This window comes from Gossypium arboreum, chromosome 8 (genome assembly GCF_025698485.1).
Source record: "Gossypium arboreum isolate Shixiya-1 chromosome 8, ASM2569848v2, whole genome shotgun sequence".
Classification (NCBI taxonomy): Eukaryota; Viridiplantae; Streptophyta; class Magnoliopsida; order Malvales; family Malvaceae; genus Gossypium; species Gossypium arboreum.
The window spans coordinates 41,411,537-41,426,782 of NC_069077.1; positions in this window are offsets into that span (position 1 = coordinate 41,411,537).

Below are 15,246 nucleotides of genomic sequence, written 5' to 3' on the forward strand. Positions count from 1 at the left end.
CCAACAATTATTTCCTTGCTTAGTAGCCGAACCAATATACAAATTAATTCATACAGTCAAATGAATCAATAATAGACTACCCTTAATCATATCTACCCGTCACATTTACTCTACTTAAACCGAATGAACTTGCACATAAAGTCCTTGGCTGAACCTCTCTAAACACAAGTCAACCAAAATCTTAATATTTATCTTGTGTATAACCTTATTTACCTTCCAATAATCATAACAACATCAAACTCTTAATATTTATGTACAAAGCCAAATCTTAATATGATCCAACCTCCAACTCATTCATTTCAATCACTCACACGGCATTTGTTCAATTCATTAGACAAATCTATGTTTGGCCATTGTACTCATGAGCATTAAAATTTATAATTTGACTAACTTAAACCCTTCTCTTCGACAATTCTTCATAAAACATAAAGACTATAACCCAATCTCATCCTTTAATAACTAAAACTGAATGCTCAAACCATCACCAAGATTTCAAAATTTTGACATGGGTTATGTAAGAAATTAGCTAATTAACTAGAAACAAGCTTAAAATTTAAAAAAAAATCTAACACAATTTACTAACCTCCCTTAGGCTTAAAGTGACCGAAACCTTCTCTTCTTCCTCCCTCAAGTCACGGCAATGGAGGAGCAAGGATGAAACAACTTTGGTTTCTCCTCCCACTCACCTCATGTTTTATTATTCTTAATTCATTATTTTATTTGTAAACTAAAAATGTTAATAGAAAAATACATATTATCAATAATAGCCCATACCATGGCCGGCCACTACTTATCATAAATGGAAATTTGACATGCAAATCCATCATTTTTACAACATGCATTAATAGATCCTTATAGATTAACCTATCACATTTCAAAAGTGTCACACATAAGTCCTATTAACTAAATTCACATGCAATCGACTAAATCGAAGCTTAAAACTTTCACACATTCATATTCACATATTTTAGACAATAAATATCATATTCAAATACTTCGGTGACTCGATTTAGCGGTCCCGAAACTACTTTCCGACTAGGGTCAATTTAGGGCTGTCACAGAAAATATTTAAATAAAAACTTTTCAGTCATTTGTTCCCAAGTAGTGATTAACCCTCGTGGTAATAAGTTCAACCATTGTTTAGCTTTATTCCTCAATGAAAATGGAAACAACCGAAGGCGAATGGCATCATCAGAAATGCCATTAATTTTAAAAGTTTCTTAAAACTCTAAGAAATTCGCCAAGTGAGCGTTGGGATCCTCGTCCTACAAATCATCAAACTGAACAAACTGTTGGATCATTTGAATGGTGTTAGGTTTCAGTTCCGAATTATTTGCAGCAACAGCAGGCCTAACTATGCTCGATTTAGTTCCTATTAAAGAAGGTTTAGCATAATCATACATAGTACGTGGAGTAGGATTCTGATTAGTAGCAAGCACAGGAGGTAGCGGATTTTCTTGGTTTTCAGCCATCTCCTCGGTTGTGGTTGAAATATCATCCTCTTACTCTTCTTCTATGTATCTTAAGCTTCGCCTTATTTCTCTTCGGTTTTTGCAAACTGTACGATCGATCTCACTATCAAACAATAATGGTCCCGACGAGTTTCTTCTAGTCATACACTATAAAAACCTGCCAGGAGTGAATAAAAGAAAAGAAATTAGATAAGAAAATAACAATTTAAATTGCAAATAAAGTAAAATGGCTAAAGTAATAAAAATCGAGTGTTCCTAATATCTTAGTTTCCCTACAACGGCGCCAAAAACTTGATACGTGATATTCGCGACAAGTTTTAAAAATTTATAATTAATCGTTCTTGAAACTAAATATTATCACGATGAAAGCAAGTGTACCTATCGAACAGTAGTATAGCTTTAGCAAGACCGGATTGTCAAACCCAAAGGAACCAAGAGTACTAGTAATTACTTTCTTTTTATTATCTAGCCTAAAAATTAAGGGATTTGTTTATCTAAACTAATTAACTAAACTAAGGGTGCATAGAGAGAAAATTGGGAAAAGCTTTTGGGAGAACTTGATTGATTAAGACAATACCCAGGGAAAAATCCACCTAGACTTCACTTGTTATTTGACACTGAATCAGACGATTTATTCATTTGACTTAATCCGTAGAAATCCCTAAGTTATATTATTATCTCTTTCGAGACTAATAATGTCTAACCCTAGGTTGATTAATTGAAATCTCTTTCTAATTAACACCTAGTGTTGCATTAACTCGATCTATAGACTCCCTTATTAGGTTTCACTCTAATCCGGTAAAATCTTGTCACCTATCTCTAGGCGTGCAATTAATTCCGCTTAATTACGACAAATTTACTCTTAAACAGGGTCTTTTCCTCCTCTGAATAAGAGCAATAACTTGAATCAATATCCTGGAATATTAAAACAAGCATTAAGAACACATAATTAAGAACAAGTCAAATATTTATCATACAATTCAGATAATAATAACAAGATCCTTCTTAGGTTTCATTCCCCTTAGGTATTTAGGGGGTTTAGTTCATAATTATAAAATAAAATATCTCAGAAGAATAATGAATATAAAACATAAAGAAAACCAAAAACCCCCGAATGGAAATTGAAGGGAGATCTTCAGTCTTGACGTTGAATCCGGCTTCTGAGATGGACCAATCGGCTTCCCTTGAGTAATTCATTGCCTCCTACTCCGTGTGTCCATTCTATGTGCCTCCTTCGGTGTTTAAATAGGCTTTAGAATGCCTAAGAGCCCTCAAAAGTCGCCTTTTCTGAATAGGATACTTGGGCTCAGCAGGGACACACCCGTATGACACGCTCGTGTTTGATTATCCAGCCCATGGTCAAGGCTGTTGAATAGGCACGACCGTGTAGTCTACCTGTGTAAGTCGTGCTTCGATCCTGCCAAATGGACACGGTCGTGTGCCACGCCCGTGTGAGGAAGTCTAGGCCGTGTTTTGATTTCCCACGTGGGTCCATTTTCTTCATTTTCGGCTCATTTCTTGCTCTTTTTACTCTCCTATGCTCACCTAAGCATAAAACATGAAATTAAAGAATTAGGAGCATCGAATCCACCAAATCTAAGGAGAAATGATCCATAAATATGATAAGCATGGGATAAAAGTATATATAAATCACGGCTTATCAATATTGTTCCTATATACCTTCAAACTCAAGAATACAACATCTTAACATGTCCTCGAGTATCTGAATAATCCACTCGGATTGGCCATCCATCTGCGGGTGAAAAGTAGTGCTGAAGTGCAATTTTGTGCCCAAAGCCTCTTGCAATTTCGTCCAGAAACGCGAAGTGAATCGTGGATCTATATCAGACACAATAGATATAGGCACACCATGCAATCTCACGATATCAGAAATATATAACTCAGCTAATTTATTGAGTGAGTAATCAGATCGAATCGGAATAAAGTGAGCTAATTTCGTCAAACGGTCAACTACAACCCAAATTGCATCTTTCTTTCTCGGAGACAGGGGCAAACCCGAAACAAATTCCATGGTTACTCGATCCCACTTCCACTCAGGAATCATAATCAGTTGTAACAAACCATATGGCGCCTGATGCTCAGCTTTAACTTCCTGACAGATTAAACATCTCGAAACCAAGTCAGAAATATCTCTTTTCATTCCCTGCCACCAATATAATTGTTTGAAATCATTATACATTTTCGTACTTCATTCAATATAGCTTCATTCAAAATCGTCTGAATTAACTCCAAATTTCTTGGAACACAAAGTCTATTTCTGAATCTCAAACAGTCAACAACATCTATTCGGAATTCAGAATCAGAATCAGAATTACACTGTGTTCGTTTTGCTATTAATTCATTATCAACCTTCTAAGCTTCGATAATCTGTTGTAAGAACAAAGGTCTCGCTTTCAATTCAACTAAAACTGAACCATCATTAGATAGAACTAAATGAGCATTCATTGCATGCAAAGCAAATAACGATTTTCGACTCAAAGCATTAGCAACAACATTTGTTTTTCCCGGGTGATAATCAATCATAAGTTTTAACCATCTTCTCTGTCGCAGATTCAAATCTTTTTGCGTCATTAAATACTTCAGACTTTTATGATCAGAAAAAACATGACATTTCTCACCAAACAGATAGTGATGCCAAATCTTCTAGGAAAACACAATAGCAGCTAACTCAAGGTCGTAAGTCAAATAGTTCTTTTCATGCGGCTTTAACTATCTCGAAGCATAAGCAACACCTTTTGCTTCTTGCATTAGAACACATCCCAAACCAATCAACGAAGCATCACTATAAATCAAAAATTCTTTACCCGATTCAGGTTGTACTAAAACCGGAGCTTCAGCCAGTAAAGCTTTCAACTGATCAAAGCTATTTTGACACTTTTCAGACCACTCGAACTTCACATCTTTCTGGAGCAGTTTTGTCAACGGAGTCGCAATCATCGAGAAACCTTTTATGAATCTTCTATAGTAACCAACAAGTCCCAGAAAGCTATGGACTTCAGATACATTCCTTGGAGGTTTTCAATCCAAAATAGTCGAAATTTTGCTCAGATCAACTCAGATGCCGGAGGCTGATACAATATGACCCAGGAAACCAACTTGTCGCAACCAGAATTCACATTTACTGAACTTTGCATACATCTGTTTATCTCACAGAGTCTGTAGCACTATTCTCAAATGTTCGACATGCTCAGATTCATCACGTGAATAAATCAATATGTCATAAATAAATATCATGACAAATTGATCTAAATATGGTCTGAAAATTCTATTCATCAAATCCATAAAAATATCAGGTGCATTAGTCAATCCGAAAGCCATAACTAAGAATTCATAGTGATCGTACCTTGTTCTGAAATCAGTCTTCAGAATATCTGAGTCTTTCACTCGTAGCTGATAATAGCCTGATCTCAAATCTATTTTTGAAAACACAGTAGCTCCTTTTAATTGATCAAACAAATCATCAATTCGGGGTAGGGGATACTTATTCTTGATGGTCACCTTGTTTAACTGACGATAATCTATACACATTCTCATCGTACTGTCTTTTTTTTTCACAAATAGAACAAGAGCACCCCAAGGTGAGAAACTCGGTCTAGCAAACCCTCGATCGGTTAACTCTTGTAACTGAAACTTTAGTTCTTTTAGTTCGGTTGGAGCTATTTTGTATGGAGCTATCAAAATTGGAGTAGAACCGGGTACCAATTCAATGCCAAATTCTACTTCTCTAACTGGAGGTAACCACGGAAGTTCTTCGGGAAACACATCAGGGAGCTCACAAACAACAAGTATAGATTCAACTTTCTTTTCTGACATATTTGAATCAATAACATATGCAAAATATGCTTCAAAACCCTTTCTCACAATACTCAATGCTTTCATTGAAGATATTACAGCAGGCAATCCATTCAAATCATAAGATTCAATTATGACTATTTCATCATTCTTGCATCTCAAATCAATAGTTTTCCATTTGCAGTTCACCACAGCATCGTGCAAAGTTAACCAATCCATACCCAGAATTATATCAAACTCATCAAAAGGAAATAGCATCAGATCAGCAGGAAAATAATTGTCTCGAAACCTTAACGGACAATTCTTGCAGACTTTATCAACTAGAACACATCTGCCTAGGGGGTTCGAAACTCTAATTACTAATTTAGTAGACTCTACAGGCAAAGTCTTACTGTTCATTAAGTTCATGAATATATATGAATGTGTTGATCCAAGATCTATCAAAGTAATTACAAAAGTATCATAGAGAGTAAATGTACCCGTAATCAGATCTGGCAATAAAGCTTCCTCGCGAGCTTAGATAGCATATGTTCAACAAGTGCACGAGATTTAGATCTAATGGTTGTGTCTTTCGTTCCTCTTTGACTACCACTTACATTTCCCAAATTTCTGGGAGGTTTACTATGAGAAACATTACCACTCTGCCTCAGATTCTAAACATTATCTTTTTCAGCTAAATCTGGGCAATGTTTAATAAAATGATTTCTTGAACTACAACTATAACAAGCTCGATTATTACTTTTTCCCCAGCATTCACCAAAATGTTGTCTTCCATATTGATCACACTCAGGTTTTTCATTCCTTGAATTATCTACACTGGCAATAGACGTGGCTGTAGATTTGAATTTCGATTGCGATTTAGCATGATCTCTATTCGAATGTCCCATAATAGCCTTTGAATGACTGCTATCATATCTAAACTTCTGGGATCCAGATTGAAATGATTTACCGGATGATCTCTTTCGTACCTTTTTAGCTTCAAAATCAGCTTTTCTTTTCTCTTTCCCAAGATCTTCAGCTTTACATGCTCGTTCAACAAGCACCACAAATTCTTTAATTTCTAGAATTCCAACGAACAAATGAATATCTTCGTTCAAACCGTCTTCAAATCTCTTGCACATTCTTGCTTCCGAAGATACACATTCACGAGCATACTGACTCAACCTTAAAAATTCTCACTCGTATTTTGTGACAGACATACGGCCTTGTTTAAGCTCTAGAAACTCTTTGCATTTCTGATCAATGAATCTTTTACTGATATACTTCTTCTGAAATTCAGATTGAAAGAAATCCCATGTAACTCGTTCACTCGGAACCACAGATGTCAAAGTTTTCCACCAATGATACGCCGTGTCTCTCAGAAGTGAAACGACACATTTTATACATTCTTCTGGACTCAAAGACAACTCACCAAACACTCTTATTGTGTTCTCTAACCAGAACTTAGCTTTTTCTGCATCATAACTTCTTGTAGCTCGAAATTCATTAGCTCCATATTTTCTAATCTTATCAACTAGTCGTCTACTTAACTGTACCGGATTCACTCGTGGCATAACAGGAATATTAACCAGGGGTAGAGGTTGTTGTACAGTTGAGTTGGTTCTAATGTATTGGGTGAACTAATCATTCATCATCTGATAGAAGGCTTGTTTAGCCTCACCATCACCGCTACTCATAGCCGGTCGAGAATCAACTTGCACTGTCCTTTGCCTGGGAGTAGGCGCATTGCTTTTAACATCATCAGCTACAGCTCTATCGGGATCCATTGCTATATAAAAGCACATTTTAATGTCAGGATTCATCACACTATCGCAGTTTCAGATATATGGCATGTATAACTAGACTCACATACGCTATGGTAGTCATAGAACCGACTAAACCGTAGCTCTTATACCAATAAAATGTGACACCCCTTTCCCGTAACCATCACCGGAATAGGTAAGGGGCATTACCAAACAGACAGAACATTTAAGACCAATTCAGAATCATAGATATCACATAACATTAATATATAAGCAATCATCAACAATTCATCCATTATGATAGTCTACGAGACCTAAAACATACTTTTAAAGATAGTTGAGACTAAACCGAACACATTCATAAATTTTAGAACTCAGAAAATTTTCAATTCTATTGAGTTCACACGTCTGTGTGACCAGGCTGTGTGCCTCAAACGGGCACCAGGCACGCCCATGTGAACCAGCCGTGCCAAAATAAGGCATACATATTGACTTTCACCCATGGCCAGCAGACACGCTCGTGTGCTATGGTAGTGTGATACTTAGCTAACTACAGACTTGAGCCCACGGCCATATGACCCACCCATGTGTCTTAACCGTGTGATCTTAAGAGGTTACTGCTTTGCATGGCCACAAGGCACGCCCGTGTTCCCTGACCGTGTGGCATAATGCAGGCTTGGTTTAAGTCGACTAGCCATCCCTTTTTGAGTCATTCCTACAAGCAATATTAAACAACATGTATACTAAAATTTTCAACCAATTCCATGTCCAACACATGCTTCACTATAACTAAATCATCACCATTCAATAACTTATTCAAATCCATACCAAAAAAAATTTAAATTCTTATTACAACAACATGCCAAAATGCTCATTTCATAGCTCACTTATAGCACCTTCTAACTCATGCTTAAACTTACCATTTCCTCAACTTGGTATATTTCAAAATGACCACCACATATAAGATATACAACCATTACAAGTATACACAATTCGGCATCATAACCCATTTACCAAAACTAAGCACAAAACATACCAGTTGCTAGCCAACTCTCATGGCATAACATATATATACATATCAAAGCTTAAATACATAGACATTCTAGCCTATACATGCCATACTTAAAAAATATTTACATTTTCAAAAGTACCAAAATGAGTTCGATAGTATGGTGATGATCCTTGACGGTCCCCGAGCTTGTGGTAGCTTCGATATCTATAAAACAATTCAAACACACACACAAAGTAAGCTTTCAAAAGCTTAGTAAGCTCGTACTAAAATTATCAACAATATATAAACATTAAAACATCAATACATAAATATATATAAATTCTCAAATAATCTATGAAATCTATACCATTCTAATCCATAAGTTCATAACAATTCAAGAAATTCGCCTAGATAATATCATCTACCACAAAGCTATCATACATACCTGGATCTTCCCATACTTATTCACTTTCAATCTCACCTCTTGCTTAAGTTATTCAAGACTTTTCGTAAATTATTCATACTTTAACATCTTCACACTTAGTACTGTAAGGGTTAGACGAAGCTAAAATAATTTTGCACACTTAGTGCCTTATATAGCTGAAGTTATATTGAACTGCACACTTAGTGCCAAGCATTGTCGAATATCATTATGCTCAAATCGAAATCAAATATCTATACAATTTATACATTACCATCGCATTAAAACATGGCTTTAACATCATTTCACGTACGAACTTACCTCGCACTCGAAATTGTCGATTTGAATTGTCTACTCGATAACCTTCAACTTTCCTCGATCTAAATCTGAATTCCTCCTTTCTTGATCTATATGTTTTCAAAATTAACCCTTTTATTCACCAAATAATTCAATTCAATCCATAAACACATATTTAGGGCATTTTACAAACTAGCCCTCACATTTTCACATTTTGACACTTTAGTCCCTATTTCACAAATTCACAAAATTCACATAATTTGCAAACACACAAGCTTAGCCGAATTCTCCTAGTACTCATACTAGTCCACACATTTCATTTATTTCACATTTTAGTCCCTCAAAATAACATTTTTACAATTTAGCCCAAATTGCTCAAATTCATCGAAAATCCAAAAACAAAACATTCAAACCCAACATCAAGCTTTCTTAATTCATCATATAACATCACAAAACTCATGAATCCATTCATGGCACTTTTCAAAATCATCAATAAAATTTGAAATTGAGACATGGGCTTGATAATATACTAAGCAACGATCACAAAAATATAAAAATCATCTAAAACCAAATAAAATACATGCCTTAATTAAGCCTTGAACTAGCTGAAGCCCTAAAGCTTTTTTCTTTTATTTTGTTCTTCAAATTTCGGCAATATAACATGATAATGGCCTATTTTCATGTTTTGTTTTATTGTATTAAACATTATATGCCATTTACCAATTTTGCCCATAATATTGACATATAAAAATCCACCTACTAATGTCTATACTTGTCAATGCATTAGTACAATGGTCCAATTTCATCATAAGGACATCATACTTAAAAAGCCACATCAAATAGAGACTATAACAACTAGTACACAGCTTTTGCATTTTACGCGATCAGGTCTTTTTTGAAAATTAAGCACACAAATAGTTAGATTTTCACACGAGACTTTTACACATGTCAATTCACTTATAAAAGGCACGAAAAATAATATTAAAATATTTTTACAACTCAGATTTGTAGTCTCGTAACCACTATTCTAACTAGGGTCAAAATCGGATTGTTACAAAAGGGGGATTGGGTGGTGATCAGTTTGAGGATGTAGTGGAGAGATTTTAGGAGAGGTATAAGGGGAGGAAATAGTGGAGATTGAGGTGTGGGGGTAGTTGTGCCGAATTTGAAGTCTTGTGGTGGAGAGAGTTTGAATTGGTCAAGTAAGGGAATAGATGAGTGTTTTGAGGAGAATTTTGTGGGATTAGGAAGGAAGAGGAGTTGTAGCCAAATAGGGACTTTGGTCTTAGGGAATTCGACATTGAGTTTGGGAGTTTCCCTTGCTATTCATTTTGGGTCTTGGTATTTTTGGTTTTTTCTGTTACTAAAGTTGTGTATTGTCTAGATTTTTGGTCTCGGGTACCCTCTCAATTTTTGGTAGGTTCGATTCTACTTTTCTCTCAAGCCTCTAGTCCACCGATTTCTATTTTTCACCCCTTTTTCGCATTTAGTATTCTTCTCCTTGGCTGAATCGTATTTTCTCTCCCTCTCACAAATCTTTTCGGTGGTTAGCCCTATTGGTGGACCTATTCTTTCCCTCTCATTCTCTCTTTTTCTTAACTCTTCTTTCCTTTTTACTTTAGCCAAATCTTATCAAGGTTTGACCATCTTCTTTCTTTTCTTTCTTTACTGGTCCTTGGCTGTTTCTTGATGAAGGTTTCCGAAGTCCCCATGTTCTATTGGGACTTAAGTTCATAACAAGGTGATAGGCCGACTACGTTACCCCTACAAGTGACGTCTTCTTGTGGTAAGTCTTTGTTGTCTCTGTCCTTTCGATTATTCCCTCTCTTGATTCCTAATGCCAACTATTATCTCTTCTCTTGCTGATCGTGATGCCTTTTATTTTGGGTTTTAGAATTCCTCATGGAGTGAGGGAGTTAGCCAGGCTTCTGGAACGATCAAAACTAGCCTCTCGTCTTTCGATCTAAGGTAACAATATTCTTGGCATTTGATCGAACTAAGGCAATTTGGTTTGAGGTTCTTTGATCATAGCCGCATACTTCTTCCAATCATCTTTCCGTTGGAATACGATGTTTAACCTTTGGGTATAAGTAGCATGTTTAACGAATTCACTTATCATGCAGATAACCACCGAGGTGTCTAATATCGTCTTCTGTCAGAGTTAGAGGCGGGCTTAAACTACGTTGTTCAAGTAAGGCTATAGTAAGTGATCTTTGTACAAGTTTGGTTAGAGTTTCTTTTAACTCATGAGTTAGGTTTCTAACCAAATTTTTTATTGAAATAGTGTGGAGTACGAGGAGGCTGGTATTCTCTCATCAATGGGTGTGTAAAACACTGTCTTAACCATAAATTGGCAAAAGCTGGAAAATAAGAGTGCTAATGCCACATGGGCATGAGATCGCTCGTGTGGTAACCCAGAATGCATAAACATGGGTACGAGAGGCCACCATGGGGGATACCATGGACTTAGGCTGTTCTGGGCCACGTTGGGCCTGAATGGGCTTTATGGGCCCTACACGGATGTTTGCACGGGTCACGTGAGACAACTGTGACATTCTTTTGGGTCGATCAGTATACCCAGACCCCAATGTATCGAAATGACTGTTTTACACTTATAAGGTAAAATGACCAAAATACCCCCATAGGGTAAAATGACTATAATACCCCTGTAAGGTAAAATGACAGATTTGTACTACGATATGTATGACTGTATTTGAGCATGCCACGTTTTATGTATATTGCATCCATTTATGATTTTATGTTGCATTGCATGGGGTGGGATATATGATTTTGGAGGAAGTGTACTATACTGATATGGTCACACGGGTCACTTGGTGCTACTTGGTGCAATACTATTTTAGTGCAGCAACTGGTGCTACCTGGTGTGTAGGGCTGGGTGGGTCGATTTTATCCCTACATTGTGTGTAGGGTTGGTATAGAGATGGTGTGTAGGATTTTCTGATTGCATACTACACTGATTCTGTAATGGGCTTAGGCCCCACTGATACTGTTACTAGAATGGGCTCAAGCCCACACTATTTCTGATTCTGAAATAGGCTAAGGCCCTAACTGAAACTGAAAGGGCTTAGGCTCAATTTGTGTTTATTCTGATTGTTGCTTATATGGGAGTACACACTGAGTTTTCGTAAACTCACACATTTTTTTAACTGTACAGGTAATCCCCAATCTTAGGCGGATCGGCTGTAACACCCCTTACCCGTACCCAAGGTTGGGATAAGGTACGAGGCATTACCAGACAAACATACAAACATTAAACTAAAATACGGGCCATAAAATTTCATTCATATTTCAAAACGTTCATTCACTTACATTTAGTCCCTTATTTGAGTCTATGGAGCCTAAAACATACTTTAGAAAGGGTTCGGGACTAAACCGAGAACATACAAAAATCTTAAAAATTTCATGCTTTAAGGTTCCACATGCCCGTGTCCCAAAGTCGTGTTCCATACACGGCTGAGACAAATGGTCGTGTCTCTGCCTGTGTGGAATATACCTAGGCTATTTTCCAAGCTTTGGTCAACCTTAATCTCTTACATACTTATACATCTATACCAAGATTATCATCTTACCAAATATCTTCAGCTTAATCATCAAGCATTCATATTTAAAGCTAGATCATATCTTTATAAAATACCACAATTCAAATGCACAGAATAACATGTTTGCCTAAAACATTTCAATTCAACTCCATACCCAACAAGCATTACATTGAGACTAGTCATATATATATATATACATGTCATGATACATAGCATTCTCTTTCTGTTTTCTTATAAACACATATCATTTATTTCATTATATCAATATTTCATATACCATAGTTTCCATGTATTCCACATATATTTATTTTCATCCTCCTCCTCTCCATTCCACATCCTTAATGTATATAGCATTCTTGTAAGTACGATTTCACAATTTACTAATAAATGCTCACATCAAACTATCCACACGAGTCAGTGTCACTTACTTATTTATAATTCGAGCTACAGATCTCCAAATTAATATCAGTAAATTTCCCCTGAAACTAGACTCACATATCTTTCCACCATAAAATATTCATAATTTTTGGCTTAGCCAATTAGTATAGTTTATTCATTAACTTTTCCCCTGTTTCACTTTCTGACAGTTATGACCTCTCTTCACTAAAAATTAATTATCTCACAGTACAGAACTCGGATAATGTTATTGTTGATTTATCTTGAAAATAGAATCATTAGGGATTTTAAAAATATAAGTTTAAGCCTCTAATTATTTTTCTCCAAATATTTGTGATTTTCCAAAGTCAGAACAGGGAATCACGTAATCATTCTGAACCAGTCTCACAAAAAGATAAATATCTCAAAATATAGATCTCCTTTGCTTGCTATGTTTCTTTTATACGAAAATAAACTCATTAAGATTTAATTTGATATCTCATTCAGTCTCTGATTCAATTTATACTATCTTTGGTGATTTTTCAAAGTCACGTCACTGCTACTGTCCAAAACAGTTTTATTGCTAATTCACTCTTTCACACTTTCTTTGTATTAACCTTATTTTAACATACATATCACAAATCATTTTCACCACATTTCATACATCACAAGTATAGGCCCATGATCACAAGGTTACCATAAAATCATCCTCACGTATAACTTACTTGTTTATAACCTTACCACATCCTAGTCACTTAATGTACACGTCATTCACCTAACCAAGTTCCTGCACTTATTCATCACAAAACTCACAAAGCAATACATAGAGAGTCTCTCGTTGAACACTTCGGATCAATCCTCGATACTTGGTGGATTCAGCACATAGCTCCACCCATCATATAGTTCGGCTCTCTTGTACACATGGTGAACACTTAGTACCACCCATGTGACCTAGCCAGTTTATCTCGTAGCTCTCTTGTCTACATGGCGTCCTTCACCTGGAACCACGCATGCGACCTATCTACATATATCCCATAGCTCTCTTGTCTACATGGTGTACACATAGTATCACCCATGCGACCTAGCTACATCATAATGTCTTGTAGCTCTCTTGTACACATGATGTGCACTCAAGACCATACATGTGACCTAGCTACATACCATCTCAGATCATCCAATCTTTCCAAGGTTCAACTGGATTTCTCTCTTTTCCAACAATTTCACCAATCAAGTAATTATCAACGAACATATTTCCAACATTATTATAAAATATCATAATACAAGTCAAATTGATGTATTACTTACATATAAACTTACATCTCATTTAATATCAATGCAATAACATTAAATTACACATTGCCTTATTAAAGATCATATGAACTTACAATTTCCCAAAATATCCATAATCATAGAAATCACATTTATGTATGATAATTCAATGCACTTCATGTACCATAGACATATTTTTAAATCAATTCATAAACTGGGCACCATAAACATTTAATTTAACATAATTCAATTAATTCACTAAATTTAACTTTCAAATATAAATTACTGACATTATTGTTGTAATATTATCACACCAACTTACATACTTTCAACACCTCGGCAATCATAGTAAATATATCAATTTTACATTGAAACATGCATAAATTAATGGTTATTATACATATGAACTTACCTCAATACTAAAACGGCCATTTTACTAACTTTCCCAATTTTCGATTTTTCTCTCATTCTAGGTTCAAATCTCATTTTTCAAGATCTAAAACATCATATTTTACTTATTTAATTAATGTACTATTCAAAATAGTCCTTAACTCAAACTTTGGAAAAATTACAATTTTGCCCCTAAACTTTTGCATATTTACACTTTTGCCCCTAGGCTCGGGAATTAAACTTCAGCCCTTATTCTTATGTTTTATGACATGCTAATCACTTTTCCCTTCTATGGAAACATCAAATTCTCACTCTAACATATACTTATGACTAATAGGTATTTTTACCGATTTAGCCCTTTTACTCGTTTTCACTCAAAATCGAGTAGCACAAGTTGTCTAACATAATTTAAAACCTCATATTCTATCATAAAACATCAAAATAAACACATTTCACCTATGGGTGTTTTTCCAAATATGAACCCTAGCTTAAATTATTGCTAGAATAAGCTTAATCAAATTACCAGGATTCCAAAAACGTAAAGAACTTGAAAAACGGGGTTAGAACGGACTTACTATTGAGCTTGGAAAGCATGGAAACCCTAGCCATGGCTTCCCCCATGCTAATTTCGGCCTCCATGAAAACGATGAGTCAATTTTGGCTTTATTTTCCCTTTTTATTTCTTTTAATTACCAAATGACCAAAATGCCCTTCCTTACTAAACTTTCAAAAATTCCATCCGTGTCCAATTTTTGTCCATAACTTAGAAATTGGTTAAATTTCTATTTAAGACCTCCTAATTAATATTTCAAAGCAGTTTCATACTAGAAACTTCCAGAATGCAAGTTTTGCAACTTATTCGATTTAGTCCCTAACTTTAAATTGAGCACTTTATGCATAGAATTTCTTCACGAAC